The sequence below is a fragment of the Camellia sinensis genome, chromosome 8 (assembly GCF_055761805.1).
Source record: "Camellia sinensis isolate YWXY chromosome 8, ASM5576180v1, whole genome shotgun sequence".
Classification (NCBI taxonomy): domain Eukaryota; kingdom Viridiplantae; phylum Streptophyta; class Magnoliopsida; order Ericales; family Theaceae; genus Camellia; species Camellia sinensis.
Genome location: NC_138968.1, coordinates 107,448,159 through 107,470,332, shown reverse-complemented (window position 1 = coordinate 107,470,332; position 22,174 = coordinate 107,448,159). Strand labels below are relative to the sequence as shown.

Below are 22,174 nucleotides of genomic sequence, written 5' to 3'. Positions count from 1 at the left end.
CTTGGCAAAACTGATGTTGATCAAATATCAATAGGTACTTGATCATATCACATTTATGAAATAATTTATTTTTAAAATCATACTTAACATTGACACAAATTTAATTTGATCAAGTGACTATCGATATATGATCAACGTAATTTTTTTCAGGGATGGAATACTCAATAAACCCTATATATTGAACAGTTTGAATTATCGATATAGATTCCGTAATAAATCCACAAAATCCTGACAAACATGCTCCAGTTCGATTTCAAGCAACAAAAATAGTTGACCCTTTATACCAATAAAACTGACATATGTATCACAAAATTCATACTCCTAACAACTTGTTGAGGTGATAGGTTCTAACAATAGGTGCTAAAATGTATATCCATTAAGCCCCCTTAAAATTCCACTAGTTAGACCATCTCCAATGGTTCATCAATTTTGTCATCAAATTTAATTTTGATAAAAAAAATAATATTGTTTCCTACTCCAAGGGTGTAACTCCCTGAAAATAAATGACAATAAACTATACATCATGTTAATTAAATAACAACATATGATAAAATAATTACCCTCCCTTAATTCCAATTAGTTGTACAAAAGAATAACATGTGCAGATATACATTCACAAGTATAACCCTAAATTTATAACATATGTTACATGATAAGGAAATAAGGAGAACATAAACAAATAAGAGAACGCCCTAATAGTTACAATTTTCCAACACGATACTTGATTACAACAAAAGTGAGTTTTAAACTCAATACAAATAAAGTCCTAGGCTTGTACAAAAATAATTACAATAAGTAAACAAAATGAAGCTCTTGCTCCAAGTCCCCTCAAGCTATTGCTTTAGCGGAGGCATATCATCAGCACCTGAAAATGGTTGTCCGCATAGGGTGAGCCAAAGCCCAATAAAGATACTCTAACACAATATATGGATCTTAATAAAGTCATAAGGTGAATGCATATGCAATGCTCATACCAAAAACATTTTATATCTCTTTCCAAAACCATGCAACGCCAAGCTTGTATCTCAGTTCATGAATTCATTTCCTTTAAAATAGAAAACAAGGCAGTGGATACAACACTGGAAATCTCTGAGATGTGTTTGCAAGTAGGCTACAAGCAGTACCAATCTGTCATTTTTACCGGTATTTACAGAAAGGCTAGACACCTAACTGCGCAAGTTTCTGGACTTTCACTAAGGGCACATAGGCCAACATAATACCACAACTACACTCCTACCTAGATTCACCAAGGTATTCACCAACTTTTCTCAAAATAGTATACATTTTCAATGTGTAGATTTGTTACAATGCTCAATGCAAATGAATGACAAAATAGTTTCAATTCACCTATTTCACACGCATTTTCTGCAACAATCATAGTTATCCCCCACTGATAGCTCAAAACAAATATCTCTAAACAATAAATAATTTCCAGTATAGATATACTTTCCAAAATCACAAGACGAGAATGATAATACATATCCAACTCTACCATCATCATCATCATCATCATCATCATCATCATCATCATCATCCTCTTTTCAATTCCATAAAACCAACATCAATTTCATTTTCTCTTTACAAAATCCAATATTCACCGTTTAGGGCAAAAATCCACTTTCTTTAAAATCATCTCCCAAGGATAAAATCCATTATTCATCACAACCTAATCATTTTTACAAAGACACAATCATATACAATAATCCATTTGAAAACCCCTATTTTGAATCTTTAAACCAAACCCTAGACTTTGTTTAAAAACTCCCAAACCACCACATAGCTTAGAAAATCAAATAACTAAGGTAAAAACCAGACAAAGTGTCAAAGTAATCTCTACCTCAAAGAAAAAGACCCAAATGAGAGATGGGTAGAACTCAACGGGGCCGAAAACACGAACTTCATCGGTTAAAATGAAACCTTCGACGTGCTCTCTCTTTTTAACAAAGGGACTAGGTGTAGAAATGAGTGGATCAGGGTGTACTTGGAGCTTAGAGATGATTTCTAGAGAGAGCGAGAGAGAGAGTGGTGTGAAAAAGTGACTCAAAAAGTGAACTTTACGACCTGATATACGTATAGACCGTTCAAGCTCAGGAATGGTCGCTCGAGTGACCAGACATAATAAGTTGGACTGCTCGAGTGAAGAATACAACTCCTAAAAGTTTTGTAGATAGAAGACCACAGCTAGAGCTCAAAAAGTACCACTTGAGCGAAGAATGGCAACTCCCAGTATCTCTGTAGGCCTACAAAAGTACTGAGAGTTCTCAAAAACCGCTCGAGCGCAAGAAGTGTCGCTTGAGTGAAGAAGGCGAAATTTGGGTAGGAATTATTTTGAAAAAAACTAACTCCCAACCCGTTCTAAACGCAACTAAGATACTCAAATAACCAAACTCAATGAGAAATAAGGAGAAATAAGACATGAACGATCGTATAAGACAATAAAACTCGGATCTAGAACATCAAATGTGTCTGGTCTAAATTAGAATTGCAATAAATGGTTTCATCAAATGAGTATCAAATCGAGGATATCAAAAATCTTTCACCAAATTGAAGATGCTTGGAAGCTTTCATCGAATCACTGTTCATAACAGTTTGATTTTCACCACGGGATGTCTCTTGGATATCCCCCAGATGACCACCTTTAGGCAAAAAATTTGTAAAAAAAAAAATACACTGGTCGATTGACTAGCCAGACATCCGCTTGGTCGACCGGTATTTTAATGAAAACCTAAAATCATCCGTTGAAACACTTGATATCAAATAAAATTATTACTCAAATTTTTATTCAAATTTAATGAAAAAAATTATACAATCAGAGATGCTCTTACATACCAATTGGATATCCTTAAAAACAGTTATAGGAATATCTTCTTCGTGATTAGGGATTATATGACCTCGCAGCCAAACTGACCCAGATGATCGAAGTCTTTTTCCTTTCTCTCTCTCCCCCAATTTCTGCTTCTGCGTCGTTCTTTTTGAGATTCTGTTCGAGTAGCTTTGTAGTACTATACACACACACACACACACATACATATATATATATAGAGAGAGAGATCAGAGATGGTGAATCAAGGGGCCAAGAAGCGAAAGGAAGAGAACAGTTGTCACCTGAAGAACGTCCTTTGCTTTATCATCTTTTCCAATGTTAGATTCTCTCACCTTCTTATCATTTCTCCATATTTCACTTTCAATTAACTCCTCTTTATCATCAATTTCTTGTTGCTTTTTAATTACTAGAAATATTATGTGTCTATCATGATTGGATTGTTGCTGTAGTCAAAATTTCATCCCCAGCACATTAACAATCAATTTTCAATTTGTTTTTCCCTTTGCACTTTCTCAGCTACCAAACGGAGCTCTGTGATCTTTTAACTAGAATAAAACTTAAATCAGGGATTAATATGATAGTATTTGAGAAGTAAAATCGAAGAACTCAATTCAACCTATATAAAGATTAAATTTTTTTTAAAGTACATGTCCTTTGTCCTGCCTTTTTTCAACAATCAAACAAAGCTCCAACTTTTTTTTTTCTTTTCTTTTTCTACAAGTGAAAAGATACTGAATTAAGTAATGAATTGCAACTATGGGATGGACTACTAAAGAAAAAATAGTTACAACTTCAAGTATCTAGACTGAATTTTTAAGTTATGATAGTGCTATGTACATGAATTATGTCTCACTTCTTAACTTGTTACTTTTCGGTTTCCTTGAACTTTGATGTTTGTTACTTGGTCTTGTTTTTTGAATCTTGATTTTGCTTTGTGACTGTTTCTAGTTAGATTTTTTTGTTCCATTAAATTGATTTATTGGTTAATTGTGGTTGTTGTCAATATAGTCTATTTTAAAATCAATGCACTTTATTCTCAATCTAAAGTTGTGCTTATCTAGGGTTTTTTTATCTTGTGATGAGGGCAGGGATCTTCCATTCTACTTTCAAGTGGAAGCATTAGGTTGGTTTCATGTTGACTTTTTTCGCCTACGTTATCTCCTATCAACAACTTGCCATGATGGCAAAACCTACATATTTTGAAAGTGGGGAGCTTAAAGATGGTAGGTTTGATTTGACTACTGATGGAGTTTGTGGGTATGTTTCCCTAATGTTATTTCTGCTTTTGTTTCTTCCAGGTTTCATATTTAATCTTCTCTGGTTTTGTTGATATTTTGGTTCCATTTTTATATTTGAACCAAAACCCTTTTGCTTATTTGTAAAATGAAGTTTTTGAAAAGTGCAAGGAGTGCAAATCTAAGAATTCGAATAGTGGAGAAGTTGCAATGCTTAGAATAGAAATGATGGTTGAATTGTGGAAGTGATGTTGATCTATCCTACATGGGCTTCTACAAATGAGGCTAGAGGAAGAGAATAGAGAAAAGGGAAACAAGAAAGAGGAATGAGATGTAATTAAGTAGGAGAACTTACACCAAAAAAAAAAAAAAAAAAGAATGTAGGAGAAAAGTCCTGGGAGGGAGAAGAGTTGGACGAAGAAAGAGTTTTGAGAGATGAGGGTTAAGAGGAAGAGGAAGATGGAGAGGAAGGTAAGAGAGGATAAGGGAGAAAGAACGAACAAGAGAGATAAGTTAGGGTGGGGTTATGAAGGTTGAGAGAAGCAGAGCATGCACAAAGAGAGAAGCTCATTCATATTTTAAGTTTTGGTATCTTTGTTCTTTCATATCTTTTTTTTCAAGCTTTAGAAAACCTAAATCTTGAAGGATAATGACGCAATCAAATATACACGGGAATTGGATATTGTTCTAGTAGAAGAAAGGGGCACTCAAATCCATGAGAAAGACATAATCTTAAATCCACAAGGAAGAGAAATTTTTGAAATATTATTGATAAATGTTGTCTTTGCCCCAAGGCTTACGTAGATATTTATATCAACATCAACTAGGGAATCTAATATTTATAATCTATTCCATGCCAAATTGCCAGATTTCTAATAAAATACTAATTCCAAAATACTAAAATGAAAATATAGAAAATCCGAAAAACTTGTCCTACATCATACTCTCCTTCTATTTATTTATTTATTTATTTTATTTTTTATTTTTAAAAAAACCCCTCATCCTTGAGTTCAATTGTTTGAAGTAATTTGATATGCTTACACTTGTCGCATTAGATTTGTATTCAAGATTAATCTTTCCCCAACTTGATATTTATGTGACAATTTTCCAAAATTAGTACAATATTAATTGTGTAAATTACAAATATACCCCTTGAGATTTGCTCAAAATACGAATTGTCCCCTATAGTTTGTACTACATCTTTTGATGTGTAAATTGATTCTCTTGTGTTTGTCCCATTTGTGGACTTGTAACATAATCTTTTGTTGCATGTACTGTTGTGGCATTTAAGGTGCTAACTGGCGAGACATTAGTTGTCTGGACTACATTCAAACTTGTTGATTATCGTTATTAGTAAACTTCCTTACTTTTTTCTCAATCAAATAAATTTCAATGACCTCTTTTTCATTGTGTATTTATCTAGATCTTCGTATTTTTTTAAACTTGGGAATGCTTGTAACACTTTTTTTTTCAATATTAGGTTGATCATGACAATTTTGTTGACCTGCAAAGCTCGATTAACTCAAACACAATAGACCTGCTATTTTTTTCCTCAAATAATATGTATCCACAGTGTATAATTGTTATGAAATTCTGAAAAATATTGGCAAAGTAGCACAAAACGGATACGTGACACAACACAGACACGCCGACATGAAGATTTTCAAAAAATAGAAGGCGTCGTATGTCTTGGACACGTTAACAATTTATATTTTTATAAATTTATTTTATGTCAAATATATCAATAGTTTATTTTTTTGTAATGAAAAAAATAACATAATACTACTTTAAATTTATAACATGTATATGTATGTCGTATGTATGAGTGCCTTTGTGTAGTTACCTTTTCCAGTCTCTACTGATCAATAAAGATTTGAGTTGGCATTAGTTATTTAATGATACCTAAATTCTTGATATCTCAGTTGAAGGGGGCACGATTACTCAAACCTATTTGTATGGAACCTCGTTGAGTTGGACAAAGGTCCCCACTCCGAAGTGGGCTCCAAGGCTCCTACTCCAATACGCATGAGAGCTAACAGGTCAACTAACACCATGTAAGTAAAGGGCGCGTGGTGCCTGTGAATGATGGAACCGCTCAACAGAATCTTCGCTCTCCTCTATTAAGGGGTGTATTAGCATCACGGCTAAATACCAGCCGACGAACGAGGGATCTTGATGAGCAAGTCATACAATCCTTATAAAAGGTAACCTTACTCTCCTTGAGAAAGAGTGATCTCTTGACTGTAGAAACACACTGGTCTTTTCTATCTTGTTTCTACCAAACTTTGGTGCTAACTCGACTGTCGGAGGGGTTTCTGACCAACTCTCGGTCGGGCAGCCTAACCATTTGTTCCTTGTGCAGGCCTTCACCCATCGGTGCACCAGGGTTCATCCACAAAGTTCCATCTTAATCTATTGCGGAAACTGGTCTGCACATTTGGCGCTATCTGTGGGAATTGTTCTCTGATTGCTTTGTGACAAACTCCGACGATGGGTATTGAAGGAACCTCGCAACCTTAGATTGGAGAGAAGACTCCAAGAACGGAGAGAACCAAAGACAAGGGTCTAGCCTTCCCTACCGGGAATGACAACCTGATGGACCACGACAGTTTGACCCTCGATACGGTGGAGTGATGTCATCTTGCTGCCTATTAGTCATCTCAACGGCTGTTTGTTGAGAAGGACCACTGTGATCGTGTCATCGACTCGATGAGTCTAGAGATTGAGGAGCTACGTGCTCAACTGAGGAAGCAGATGATACCTCAGGGTAAGCCAAGGAAGTTCGGAGGGAGACCATCGTAGTGATGGAGGCACACTCCTCCGTTACCACCATGACGGGAACGGTCTAACTACGGTCCTGCTCGTGGTGAGCGTAGCCGACCGATTCCAGTACGTAGTAAGCGAGCCAATAGTAAGATAAAGAATCCCCAAGAAGACTCTCGCAAGTGACAAAAGTCTGTCAGTCATTATTCAGCAATCTCTCCTCTTTCACGTCGTCGTGATGAGCGACTGCATGACTTGAGGACATGGTTGAACAATAACCGAAGGGATGACTGACGGTCGAAAAAAGTAGCGGAGCGGCGATTAGAAAAGGAAAAGGAGCATCTAAATCGGTCCATTCATCAGATAGAGCGTCGTGCTGTGGATCAACTAATCTCTTCCCCCTTTTGCCCTGAGGTTGAAGCGGTGGAAGCTCTTCATAAGTACAGTCCACTAAAATTCATCCTCTATGATAGAAAGTCAGACCCCCTGACTCATATCAACCATTATTGCCAAATTTTGTTACTTTGGAATTAGAACGATACATTCATGTGCAAGGTTTTTGCCTCTAACCTTGGTGAGCACAGCCTCTGGTGGTATGAAAAGCTTCCTCCTCAATCAATCTATGATTAAGCTCAGCTCTCCAAGGCCTTTCTCGCACAGTTTGTTTCTAATAGCCGAATCCCAAAGGGATTGGACACCTTGTTCAATACTCGGAAGGATAAAAAGGAGTCTTTGCACGAATACGCTCGACGGTATTGGGAGGCGTATGGTGATTTGGAAGAAGATGTTTGTAGTGAGCCGTTGGCAGCTCTATACTTCAAGCAAGGCCTCCCCCTTTCACATAAGCTCAGGCAGTCATGGACGAAACGACCCGCCTCTGACTTAAAAGAGCTGAGGGCTCGAATAGAGGAGCGAGCCCATATAGAAGATGACATAGCCTCTATACAAGTGTCAGTTGCAGATGAGGGAGTTAAGGCCTCTTGGAAACATAGGGTCGAACAGCCTAGGAGAGAGGACCAAAGAATGAGGTACAACCAAAATAAGCAACTGACCATGGAAATCGAAGAAGAAAGGAGTAGATTCTACAAAGCCATAACCATTGTGTTCACGAAGCCGATCTATAGGCTCTTGGAAAAAATCAAGGGAGAACCCTACTTTGTTTGGCCTCCTAAGATGATGGGGGACCCTACTCGGCGCAATCAGGAGTGGCGGTGCATCTACCGTCATGAGAAAGGGCATAAGACGCAGAGCTGCAGAGACCTTAAGAGGTGTCTTGAAGACTTGGTCACTGTCGGCCATCTCCAGCAATGGATTGATGTAGAGAAGACAAGGGCTAATCATGGGCAACCCCTAGCCTCTCCACCAGAGGACCAAGCCCCAAGGCTAGTGAACAACGTCATCCATGGGATGACCAACCCCCAAAGGGAGAATGCCCTTCGTGGCGAGATTCAGAGAGCCACGCACTTGTAACAAGTCATGTCAGTAGGACCATTGCTCAAGAAGTCCAGAACGGAAGCAAAGCCCTCTCAGTTCGACATTGTGTTCTCTAAAAAGGATTTGGAAGGGATCCAACATCCTCACACTGATGCCCTAATCGTCACCTTCAGTGTGGCGAACAAATTTAATATGAAACGGGTCCTAATTGATCAAGGGAGCGCCACTGACATTATGTATTATGACCTTTTCAAAAACCTGGGTCTTGATGAGCAACACTTAATCCCCACAATCTCCCCTCTGGTCGGCTTTAATGGACAAACAGAGTGCCGAATCACTTTGTTCATCACAGCAAAGTCCAAAGTGATCCCTGTCGACTTCTTGGTGATCAACACTTCATCTCCTTACAATACAATCCCGGTTGACCTTGGATTCATACAATGGAGGCGGTGCTATCCACTTACCACCAGGTAGTTCGTTCCCAACAAAGAATGGAGTGGAGAAGATCAAGAGTGACCAAGTAGCAGCAAAGCACTGTTTCATCGCCGCCATGAAGTCTAAACAAGCATGCAAGGAAGTCCAAATGGTCGAACTGCCTAATCAACCTATACTGGAAGACGTTGGTAGAGTACCAATAGAGAAGATGGTGAAGGACCTCGAAACGATCTTGGTGGACGGAGGAGATCCAGACAAGTTCTTTCTGCTTAACACTTCGCTTCTCACCGGAGAGAAGGAGCAATTGCTAGCTCTCATCCACAAGAATATCGATAAGTTCTTTCTGCTTAATATTTCGCTTCTCACCGGAGAGAAGGAGCAATTGCTAGCTCTCATCCACAAGAATATCGAAGTATTTGCCTAGTCTACTTACGAGACTCCTAGGTTGGACCCAACCTTTGCATGTCACTAACTCAATGTCCAACCAGCAGCTCGGCCCGTAGTCCAAAACAGTAGACGATCATCTGCAGAACACACAAAAGCGGTCATCCAAGAAGTAAACAAGCTTCTGGTGGCAAGGGTCATACGAGAGGTACAATATCCGAAATGGTTGTCTAACACCGTTATGGTGAAGAAAAAGAATAGAAATTAGAGGGTGTATGTCGACTTCACCAGGCTCAACAAAGCTTTTCCTAAGGACAGTTTTCCTCTCCCACGGATAGACCAACTGGTAAATGCAACTGTCGGACGTGAACAAATGAGCTTCCTGGATGCCTATAGTGGTTATCATCAAATCTCCCTGTTTGGCCCTGACCAGGAGAAGACAACATTCATTAGCCTAAGGGGCACCTACTACTACAAAGTGATGCCCTTCGGCCTGAAGAACACCGGTGCGACCTATTAACGGATGGTCATTAAAATGTTCAAGGACCAACTAGGCAAGACTATAGAAGACTATATAGATAACATGGTGGTCGAAACTAAATTGGCCGAACATCATCTGAGAGACTTAGAGGAAGTGTTCCAAATCCTGAAGACCCACAAGTTTCGCTTGAACGCCTCGAAATGTGCATTCGGGGTAGGTTTAGGGAAGTTCTTGGGATATATGGTGACTAGGCAAGGCATCGAAGTCAACCCTGACCAGATCAAAGCCTTCCATGACATTGAGGCACCTACGAAGGCTAGGGAACTCCAAAAGCTCGCTGGTATGGCCGCAACATTGAATCGTTTCATTAGTCGGTCTTACAATCAAATGAGACCTTTCTTCCAACTCCTAAGGAAGAAAGCAGACTTTGAATGGGGTGACCAATGCTCTGAAGCACTCACAGAGTTGAAGAAGTATCTTTCTTCCCCTCCTCTTTTGTCTACTCTAGTCCCTAACGAAGAGCTCTTTCTTTACTTGGCTATCTCCGATCATGCTGTGAGTGCAATCTTGATTAGAAATGAAGGGAAGGAACAAAAACCAGTATACCACGTTAGCAAAACCCTGTTGGATATTGAAACCAGATACCTGCCACTAGAGAAGCTGGCATACGCCCTACTGATCGCCTCTAGGAAGCTTGCTCACTACTTCCAAGGACGCACTATCAATGTCCTCATAGAGTACCCTCTAAAGTCTATGTTCAGTCGAGCTGATTTCTTGGGCCAGATAGCGAAGTGGGTAGTAGAATTGGGAGAGTTTGACATTAAATTCCAGCCACAGATTGCTATCAAAGCTCAAGTGTTAGCAAACTTCGTAGCTGAATTCACTCCAGGACCGACTGGCCCCTCCAAATGGAGCTCAGCCTTAGCAACCGGAATCCACAACACTCATCAAACCCCCGTTGAGGCATGGAAACTTTTCATTGGAGATGTTTGACAGCTGTTCGTTGATGAATCCTCCAACCAAAAGGGTTCTGGAGTGGGAATGGTCATTATTTCACCAGAAGGGTTTGTTTGGGAGCAAGCCGTCAGATTGGGATGGAAGGCTTCCAACAACGAAGCGGAATATGAGGCTCTGCTAGCTGGTCTACGTAGCGCTGAACACTTTAATGTAGAGGAGTTGATTGTTTATAGCGACTCCCAACTTGTGGTGAACCAATTGACTAGAGTATACGAAACTCGTGATGACCGGATGGCATCCTATGCGAAACAAGCCAAGCACCTGATCCACAAATTTCAAGCTATTAGGGTTGTCAAAATTGGCTGTGATTGAAATAGCCACGCCGATGCCTTAGCCTGTCTTGGCTCTTCGGTGGACTCCAAAAATGGTTGCAAGATATGGGTCGAATTTGTTCCTCAACTGATTATCAATCCACCCAGTTCGGTCCTCTGTATTGACCTCAATCCGAGCTACATGGACCATCTCCTTGCCTTCTTAAAAAATGGTGCCCTTCTAGATGACAAAAAAGAAGCACATAAAATAAGGCACCGAGCTGCGCGATTTTGGGTCTCACCCTCGGGCAACCTCTACAAAAAGTCTTACCTTAGTCCATATTTTCTTTATGTTCACCCTAATCTTGTGGAGAACTTTCTTTATGAAATCCACGAGGGGATCTATGGCAGTCACACTGGAGGTCGGTCCTTGGCACACCGAACCCGTACTCATGGGTACTAGTGGCCGCATATGTAGAAAGACGCCCAACAGTATGTCCAAAAATGCGACAAGTGCCAAAGGTTTGCCTCATTCATTCATCAACCAACCAAGTACCTAACTCTCCTCACTAGCTCATAGCCATTTGCACAATGAGGTTTGGACATCGTTAGACCTCTAGCAAGGGGTACTGCTAACAAAAGGTTCTTTGTTGTTGCCACTGACTATTTCACTAAGTGGGTGGAGATTGAAGCCTTAGCAAGCATAAAGGAAGCTGACATAAAAAGGTTCATTTAGAGGAGTGTCATTACTCGGTTCGACATACCAAGGGCCCTACTATTCGATAATGACACCCAGTTTGATGGGAAGGTTTTCAGGAAGCTCTGCTCTGACTTAAAAATTAAGTTCAAAAATTCTACTCCAATCTATCCTCAAGGTGATGGTCAAGCTAAAGCGTCTAATAAGACGGTCATCAATGGGATGAAGAAGCGGCTAGAGAATGCCAAAGGCAAATCGGTGGAAGAACTGCCAAACGTTCTGTGGGCGTATAAAATAACACCACAGCGATTGATAGGAGAGACACCTTACTCTCTTATCTATGGGATGGAGGCCATCATCCCCTTAGAGGTCAGCCTTCCCACTATTCGGTCTGAAATCTTTGAACCATCAAACAATAATAAGGTTATCGCCCAAGCTCTTGACCTGGCAGAGGAGTGCAGAGAGGCCGCGCTTATTCGTTTGGCAGCATACCTGTAATGACCCCAAAATACGTAGAGGAAGTAGGGGTTAATGTGTTTTAATTCAACTATATTTATTGGAATTGAAGAACTATCTGTTGAGTTATGACTTTAAAACTGGAATTGACGACCTTTACTGTAACGGTCTGAAATTTTTCCCTCCGTTCGAGCAGGGGGAGTTGGCGTTCGAGCGGACTTTTGGGGTTTCCAGTAATTGTGCAGGCGGGTTGAAATTCTGGGAGTGGTGATTTTCCGCTCGAGTGTAGAAATGGTCGCTCGAGCGGACGGCTTTGTTGGTCTCCACGCTCGAGCGCAAGGTTGGGCGCTTGAGCAGGCCGCCTGGTTAAGTTTGGACTTCTGAGGCACGTGGGCTCATTTTTGACATTCTTATTAGTGTATTTGGAATGTTCTTATCTTATTTTGGGGTATTGATTGAGGTGGTGGTATGATGATAAAGTAAGATTGGACCAAAGAATATAATCCAGATAGTTATTCTATGATCAGCTGTCACTCATTTGCCCTTTACTTTTTCCACACTTTGAATTTGAATGTGAGGTTAGAACCATTAAAAAGCTTATTTCTGAGGCTTCAATTTGGACACAAAAATGACCTAAAACGGAGTCCGGATGGGAGAGTTATACCTGTTTGAAGTTTTGGAATTTGTGCTGGGAGCAGGTACGCTCGAGCGTGAATAGGGACGCTCGAGCGGGTTTCGCGAGCTCAGCAGCGGAAAAACAGAATTTTTGGATCATTTCTTATATTTTCTTCTTCCCTCTTCCTTCCTCTCTTCCAAGGTCCGAAAACCTAACCCTCAAACCTTTGATTTCATCTATTCTCACCAACAATCCACCATGGATCGTGCATCAAGGGATGAAGAAGAAGTGAATATCAACTTTTCCAACCAATTAGATTTTGAGATTTTCGAGAGGACGCTTTCGATCTAGCTTCTTTGCTTCCAATCTTGAGGTAGGGGGTTCTCTTAGCATTGAATGTTTATGATTCAAAGTGATTTTGTTGCCACTTTGGGATTTTGTTGACATTTTGGAATTTTGAGTTAATTATGGGTTAGAAACATTAATGGCTTGTTATTTACTTACAAATGGGGTTTCTACTCCAATTTTCAAAGGATGTTGAATGTTTTTAGCATATTGATAAATAGTAATTGTTGATTTAAAGATTTAACTAAGAAAATAGGAAAACCCCCAATTTTCTTTAAAACCCTAGGTTGATTAATGATGATAACCAATGATTTGGCCCAAATTGAAAGTAGAATAATGAAATTGAGGTATTAAATTATATGTGTTCAAGTTTAATTGGAATTTAGAAATGTTTGAAAATTATGTTTAAAAATTTGCGAATGAACTATGTTATGAACATTGTAATTCATGCTATAATGTGAAGGGAAAATTGGGGAAATAATCTATGACTGACATGGATGATATGAACTCGGTTTTGGACTGTTGAAATGAGATTCAAGGGTTTATTTTGAATTATGTTGAATTGCAAATGGTGTTAATGAACTAAGTGGTGTTGACTTTGTTGGATTATGTCGTGTTGACTAATATTGAATTGAATAGTGTTGTACTATGATGAATTATGTTTGAATTACGTGAATTGTGTAGGGTTAGCTACAGGGGCGGACCAAGCACCTGAACACTGTGAGTAGTAGTACTATAATTATACGTTTAGGACCGTTAATGATTCTTATTATTAACACTCTGTTCGTTGCAAGTAATTACGTTAACGTTTACGTTGTTTGGAAATGAATTCAGAATGTAAATCCCGCTTACCGGAAATATGAGATTCTGAAGGTCCTACCAAGGACTTCAATAGTCTATATGTTGCAATACATGCCTTATGACATAGATGTTTGCCTAATATGATCACCGAAAATAATAAACAAATAAAGCTACAGGGTGTTTTATACGTTAATGACTACTGAGGAAGGAACTGGAAATCAATACCTTTATCATGTGACTCGCGTTATAAGGTGAATTATTCTGTCCCTACTGATCGTACAATAATGATACCTGTGACTTCTGTCGATGAGTATTGTTAATGTTCTGATACATATAAGATAATTATGTTGAATTGCAAGGAGACATGGGGTATCTTATGAACACTGTTATGAATTATATTTTTATGGACCTAGGGATATTCTATTCGGTTTAATCGATATGTTTATGCCATGACATGATATAAATTGTTCTGTTAGTACTTCAATGTACCTTTAACCGTTAATATTTATTGTTATTGACGTTATATTCTTCGCAAAAATTATGTTGACATGTATGCTATGTGAGAAACATTGTGAAATTATGGAAACATCAAAAGAACTTGTGAGATATGAATCTATGAGGCCGAGGGCCACTTGTGAAATATGAATCTATGAGGCCGAGGGCCACTTGTGAAATATGAATCTATGAGGCCGAGGGCCAACTTGTGAAATATGAATCCACGGGGTCGAGGGCCAACTTGTGAAACTATGAATCCAAAAGGCCAAGGGCCAATTTGTGAAGTCATGAGCCTCATTTGTGAATCTATAAAGCCAAAGGCTAATTTGTGAATATGTGAACCCATCAGGCCAAGGGCCAAATTGTGAAGTTGTGAACCGACAAAGTCGTTCTGCAAATGATTTACGGAATCAGACTAATTACATGATTTCTGCATTACTTACGCTTTTATATGTGTTACAAGTTTAATTGAGTATTAACGCATTCAAGTACTATTGTTCATTGAGCCTTGCTCACTCTGTTTTTATGTATGTTTATGTAGGTGAGCCATCGGGGATTGGCACTAGAATTGTATTGAGGTCAACCTGTTTGCCAAGCCGCCTGGGGTACGCCTCCGTGTTGAGGCCTTAATTTTGATTACTGGGAGTTATGTAATTTCTGGAGTTTATTTAAGTGTGTGTGAGGTCTGCATAATTCTGTGATTGTATATGTAACTATGGGAATGTATTTAACTGCTAAATTACTTAAGCCATCACATATGCACAAGCTCAATGGATGTTGTCTTTTATTGATATTGCTTCCGCTTAAGGCCCCGTAGGTAATTAAATATTATTCTAAAATTTCTATTTTGAGGCCTATGTACAGGCCGGTCATGGACCAAACTTTAAGGGGTGTGTTTGGTTCGTGACAGTACTAGCAATAACTTATTAGAAGTTTTAATAAAAATGTGCTAATTCGACAATTTCTACCTGGAGATCTGGTGCTAAGGAAGGTCATGGATCACAAGAAGGTCCCTGGAGAAGGGAAGCTCGGCCTTAACTGGGAAGGGCCTTACAAAGTTACCTCTGCCTTGGGCAACAGAGCTTACTACCTGACTGACCTTGCAGGCAAGCCCATTCCTCGTCCTTGGAATGTTGCCAACTTGAAGAAATACTATCAGTGATGTAATGATCTAAACAACTTTCGAATGTAATCGCAAGTTTCTAAGTACTAATGAAATCACCTTTTCTTATGAATTGTGTTCTTTTACATATGTGTGTGTACATATTTTTGTTCGGTAATTGAGAAAGAACGGGTTATAGTTCTTAACCTATGCCCCAACCTGCAAACTCAGTCCTTCGGTCGGAATAGGGCGCCAAGTGGTATAGCTTGGTGGAATTTATTCCAAGTATTGTTACTTGAAAGCACAGTCCATGGTAACAACTCGCGCTCAACGAAGAGTCGAGTTACACTCTATGATGAGTTAAACTTGATCGAATCAAGTAAAGGCTGAGCGACGAAATACTCGGCCGAATCTAACTAGAGATTTCTAAGGCACAAAGCTTGGTCTGCTTGATCAAACGCCCTATATAGTCTCGGAGCCTCTGCTCGGCCGGGGGCATGGAAAGTTCTTTCTTCCAATTTTTCAAAGGCACAAAGCCTAGTTAGACCGAACAGGCGACCTCCTTCTCTACAAAGCCCCTATTCGGCCGGGGGCAAGCATAACACATACAAGCAAAAAATTGAAGATTGAAGTTCAAGACTTACAAAAATTCAACAAAGCATGGCATTACTATGAAGCGCCCATTACAAAAGGGGAGCTCGGCCTTACAAAATGACGATGTCTAACTAGCCGAACTCGAACACTTGCACAACAAAAAATAATAAAGTAATGGGCTTTCATGCCTCATCACAAGGTTGCTTTTGCTCATTCAGAATTAGGGCTCAGTAGACGAATGAGAGAAACAGAAAGGGTGGCCTCCGAAGTCTCAGCCACTAACGTTTCCTTTGTTTTAGCAACCCTTGCAGTAGTAGCCTTAAATGGGACGAGGATGCCCTTAAAGAGGGTAGAAGTCTCCTCAGTTCCAATAGCACGAAGGACCTCTATCCAACCCTTGGCAAATAAGCCATCCCTCAACTCCAGCACTTTCTTAGCTTGGTTGGCCTTCATTGCCTCTAGCTCAGCCTCCACTCCAGCCTTTCTCTGTTTAGCCTCTTTTTTGGCAGTGAGAGCCATTATAGCAGTCTTTTCAGCCTCCAATAACGCCTTCTCCCTAGCAATAGTCGATGCCCTAGCAGTGGCAGCCTCCTCTTTGGCCCTTATCTGATCGGCTTCGGCTGACTTCAGAGCAAGGTCCGCATTAACTAGCACCTTTGTAGTTCGGTCATAGTCTGTTACTTACTCCAGGCGATGCTACTCCAAAACATGAAGTCGCTGGGCCAACTATCAAGGACCAAGATAAAAACACTCAGAGAAGTTTCTTGAAAAAAGAAAGGAAAAGAATCAAATCAAGAGAAGAATACTTAATTTGGTCACCATTTGAATAGATCCTTTGATTAAAGATTCAGAATCCACATTACACTCAACCATGTCTAGGGGTAAGAGTAATGCCTTGGACAAATGGAATGCCAGCTTATGAGAATCTGTCACGCTGAGTGATAGGCCGACTTTTATACTCCAAAGGAGGTAGCCACTCCTCAGCTAAAGTCTGATCTTCTAAGCCTTCAACAACATCCTTTCCTTTACTCCTCTTCCTTTTGGAACCCTCAATTCTTCAATATGGGTTGTAGTAGGTGGAATAGAAGAAGGAACTTCCTTAGAAGTCTATACGGATCGCTTTGGAACCAAGACTCTTTGTTCGGCTGGTTGAATGGTCATAGTAGCCACTTCAGAAACAGGATTTGTACCATAAGCAAGAGCTGCAAGGTCAAGCTTTCGGCGAGCCATGCCTTCTTGGTCGTCGAGACGAGGGTCCTCACTCGTAGTTTCGCTTGATGACCGAACAATAGAGGAAGTAGAAGCTCTGGTGTTGTCACAAGCTTGTTGCTTGGATGACCTCTCTGGGGACTTTCTAAAGTAGTCAACCACACGAACCCTCCTCTCGTTAAGCTTGTGCTTGTAAATGGCCACGTAACTAAGCAACTTTGTCATAGCTCGGTCGGGGTACGAGAAGACAATCTTAAGGTCGGTTGGATGCTCTTTGTTTATCTTTCTCTTCATTCGAGAAGCACTTATCAAAGCCATACAACAAAAGTAAGAGTTAACATCAAAAGTGTAGAAGTAAAACATTAAGGATAAAAGCTAACCTGGACCACCACCTTCATGACATATTCGCGTTGGTTGGTCCTCTACATCGGTAGGATACTCGAAATTCCCTCTTACCATGAAGAAATCTTTCGAATGCTTATCGAAATCAGGAAGGTCTAAGATCATTTGGGGTACATCGGACCGAACTCTAAGGTAGAAAGTGACACTCGGGTGATGAGAGAAGTTGTAACAATGGAGTATGTCCCATACTCCTAAATTAAGGCCAAGCAATTTGTTAAGGGCCACGAAGCCACTTACAATCCTAAAAGTATTCATAGTTATCTCCATGAGGTGGAGTTTGAAGTAATGGAAGAATTTGAGCCACAAAGGGTCCAAGGGGAACCGAACTCCCCATTCTACGATGGCTCCTATAGGAAAAGGTACAGTGTCATCGGTTGGAGTCTGAAGTCTGTTTACCCCCCCTAACACCAATGTAACGTCTTCAGGAATATGGTATTTCTTGCGAAAGAGGGCTAGTTTAGATGGTGTGTTCACTAGACTCCTAAACTTACCTATTTGATAGAATCAAGGGTTCGAAACAAGTGAAGAACTAACCGAACAACACGGGCATGTCCAACAGCAAAATTACCACAAGTAACCAAGGTGCAAAAGGAGGGAAGGAACTTACTTATTAAATAAAACAAGCATGGTGACTTACAATACAAAGTTAGTGCCACCAGCTACGAACCAATGACAGCCACCAAACAACGCAAAACCCACAATAGCAAGACCGGCCTGTTGACAGAGAGTTATTGAAGTAGCATCAGAATCACATTTGTCCAAGTCAAGGAGCGAATATCAAAATCAAATTGAAAATGGAGGAGCAAACCCACTACACAGACACATAAAACATGTATATATATATATAGTTCGGACAGTGTACGGGAAAGAAATAAACCTCCTTGTATAATCCTGTTGATCAAGTCTGCGCTCCTCCAAACGTCGTCGCTTTGCTCCCTGAAAACACAAACGTGAGCTAGCCGGCGGGTGTGTGCCGGAAACCTCTCCGATGCCTAAGTCAGCAAAATAGACAAGTAGACAAAAAGTTCTGTGTAATCAGGAATCAAAGTTGTGTTACCTCTCTATAGGTGATGTTGTAAGCTTTTATAGGTTCTGCATGGCACAATCCTAGTAGGACTTTTACTCCTCCATGTAGAGTCCTCCTAGGATTCATACTCCTGAAAGATAATGCTTATCCTTCAACACCCCTCCCACTGCATAAACCAAGTGAGATGGTTCTACCATGGTCAGACTTCAACACGACCGAGGTAAGCATGGCTATGCTAAGCCGCAAACTAGACCGAGATAACATTAGCTCGGCTCTTCCATTCACTGCTCTTACCTTGGCTCTTCTTAACGCTAACCACGGTATGTCTAGACCGGAATAACCAATACTCCGGTCCAAACCAGGATAACTTTGTGAGTGTTGACCGAACTTACCGTAAGCTCTTTGGGACCGGAGTAACTTCAGGTCTCTCGCGGACCGGAGTAACTTTACACCTTTTACGGATCGGAGTAACTTTACACCTCTCTTGGGCTGGAGTAACTTCATGGCCTTTTTACTCAGCCTTTCGCACTATGGCCCATAACAGCCCATTACCCAGCTCGGCCCAATTTTCATATAAATTACCCTCTCAATTGCCCCTTAATTCCATCTGCGCAGCATGAAAGGGATTACCTTGTCTACCAGCTGAGCTAAAAAACTCTTTAGCCTTTCCGACCGAGCTAAAAGACACTCTTAGCCTCTCCAGCCGAGCTAAATTCACGCCGGCTCTACCTGTCCGGTCAAAACGTCTCTTCAATCACAGTAACTGAATCACTTCTCATTCCTGTGACAAGTGGCCCCCTCTGATTGGCCCAATGCAGCTGTCAAGCCGTCTTCGTACTCCATGAATTTTGAACAGTTCTCGCCTCTGGTCCTTGCATCAAAACAAAAACTCTTTGTTTTTTGAATCACTCATCACACTACTCATTTCCTCTTCTCTCTCTCTTGTTCCTGAGCTTCTTCAACCCTGAACTTGCTGAGTTCGTGTTCTTCATTGCCGTTGCTTCCATCTCTGATTTCTTCCTCTTGACTTGGTAAGTTTACTCAAATCCGCCTTGTTTTTGTTGTTTTTGCATTTGCTTTTACAATACATGTTTTTTGTGTGTTTTTTCAAACACATACATTTCTTTCGTTTAATAGAACCTCTGGCTTTTCACGAATAAACTGAAACACTGATTTTGATCCAAAATCACTATATAACCGAACTAAAAAGTCGTTTGTAGTTGATGTCACTCTAGCCAGGCCATTCAACCGAACTGACACTTCACGTTATAACAATAGTTTCAACAAGTCAAACCACCTTTTGTTTTAACTCAACCGAGCTATCCAACCATACTAAGTCTGCGTAATAGTGCGTCTGTTAGTCTCAACCACGGCCGAGCTATAACTTAGGGCTAACCCAGCCTTCGTAGTTAAAACCGAACTAAGAGCGCTGCCCCTAGAGGTTTAACCGGGCTAACACTAACCTTTGCACAAAACGGGCTAATACATATAGCATTTCACATAGCCGAGCTAAGATTTGAAATATCTTGCCTTTATTTCTCTTTAGCATGGTCCAACGGTCTGTGCTTAACACCTTTGTTTTTTCACTTTGTAGACTTTAGGTTGCCCAGACACTCCTTTGAGCGCTCAACCGAGATACTCAGCCCACTTCTGCGACCAGGCTAACACCCACGTATTATTTATTCATAACTTAAGACAAAATGGGTAAATATAGGTTTTTAGTAGAAACACCTGGTGGCCTGGCTGAATTCCGAAGGGAGTATAACATTCCTGACGACGTCCATCTAACTTTAGCCGATCTAGATACCATACCATGGGGAAACCCTAGTTTTGTTCCCTTTACACTTTTGTCCATTATAGAAACTGGACTAAGATTCCCTATACAGCCTTTACTTTGTGAATTCCTCAGGCAAACTAGGATATGTCCCACCCAACTTTCTACAAATTCATACCGCATAATAAATGTCTTAACCGAGCTAAACCGCCGAGCTAGTATTAACCTTGGCCTAGCCGAACTCTTCCATCAGTACTCCATAGGCTCAAAAGAAGACGAGTGGGTTTATTATTTAAGAATACGACGCCGGCGTGAGAAAATAATAAAGGACACACCGGACAAAGACTTAAATGATGACGATTTTTTCTGGGTATCTGGCAATTTCGAAGACCACCAAGCTCAGATCCCAGGCCGCAGTATAAACTGGGATAAAGGAACCCCCGGTATCATTACTTCAGTTTCTTTGCATGCTTTTGTTTTGTTTCGGTATTCTATTCCTTAACCGAATTGACAGTTGTCTTCTTTATACAGATTCAGCCCACCTCAAGTCACTGGACAGCTACCCCAATCTAAACACACTTCGCGCCGCACTACGATATTTTGAAAGAAGTTGGGCCAAGCTGTTGAATTTTGAACCGACGTACCGATACAGCAGTCGACGAAAAGCCAGAGTAACAGACTTCTTGCTGGAGGCATCTCCTGAACCGGATCCGACCTTGCCACAAATTAACCTAGTCCGTACTACTGCTGAAGAAGAGATAGCCAAGAGGAATAAAGTAAGGGCCCTGCTAACTGAAATAAATCGAGCCGAGGCACCACCACCGAACCAGACTCAGGAAACCGTGGTGGCCCTTCCATCTCAACAACCTTCCTCATCTCGCCCCAGCAAGCGTGCCCGGACTACCCAAACCGAGCAACGCCTTGTTGATGAAGATGAAACCACTACCCTCCACTAAGCCCTCAGCCGGAGCATTCTGACCGGGCTAGCTCCTCCAAGTGGGCTCCAAAAATGTCTTTCCAAAACCGCGCTGTCTGTGATACTGACTCAGTGGTGGCTAACAAAGATCATATGCTAGCCTTCAATCTGGCTAAGAGTGTATGTCTGCCCCCTGATATGGAGCATCATAATAATTTGACCGAGCTCAAGGCCATCCGGTCTGCAACGAAATCAATGATCCTGGTAAGCAGTCCCTCTGGTCTCTCTAATTTTTCCAATTTTTTGCTCGGTTTTGTCTTTAGTTTCTTTGCATTCTTCTGCAGGCCATGCAAAAGAGTCAAATTGCCCACAAGCGTGTGTTGGAGCTCCGAAAAACAGCAAGGTAAGCCATGGCCGAAGTAACTGAAAAAACTGCTGAGCTAGAAGAGGCTAGGAAGCAGCTAGCCGAGCTAAAATCCGAGAACGGTCGTCTGGCCGGTCTTGTTAGCTCGGCTGAAGCAGAAAAACAAAAAGCTGCAGCCGTGATCAAAGACAAATATTTGCACGAATTTGCTAAACTTGAGGGCAAGAAAAATGCCGAGATAGAGCGGCTGAAGAAGGATGCTGATGATGCCGAGCTCCGGGGTTTCAAGGAGGGAGAGGCGACTTACATTAAACAATGTGAAGTTGCCAAGGATCTCTTCTTCAAGTGCGGTTGGAGGGCGGCTGTAGAGCAGCTCGGTCACGGTCCAGGGACCGAATTCTTCAACACTCCAGCATACTTCATTCCAGGCTCTATGACGGAATATGCTGTTGCTCTTCAGCAACAATTTCTTGAGGACTCAGATGATGGAGAAGAAGCTGCGCCAAAGGATACTTCGGTTGTCAATGACCCTATCGAACAATTAGCTCGGTT

The 22,174-nt window shown here is 40.8% G+C and overlaps 1 pseudogene; it reads left to right on the top strand.

Annotated features, from left to right (window-relative positions):
- Window positions 1-3,057: 3,057 nt before the first annotated feature.
- The window catches only part of LOC114323528 (uncharacterized), a 32,015-nt pseudogene continuing 12,898 nt past the window's right edge, over window positions 3,058-22,174 (top strand).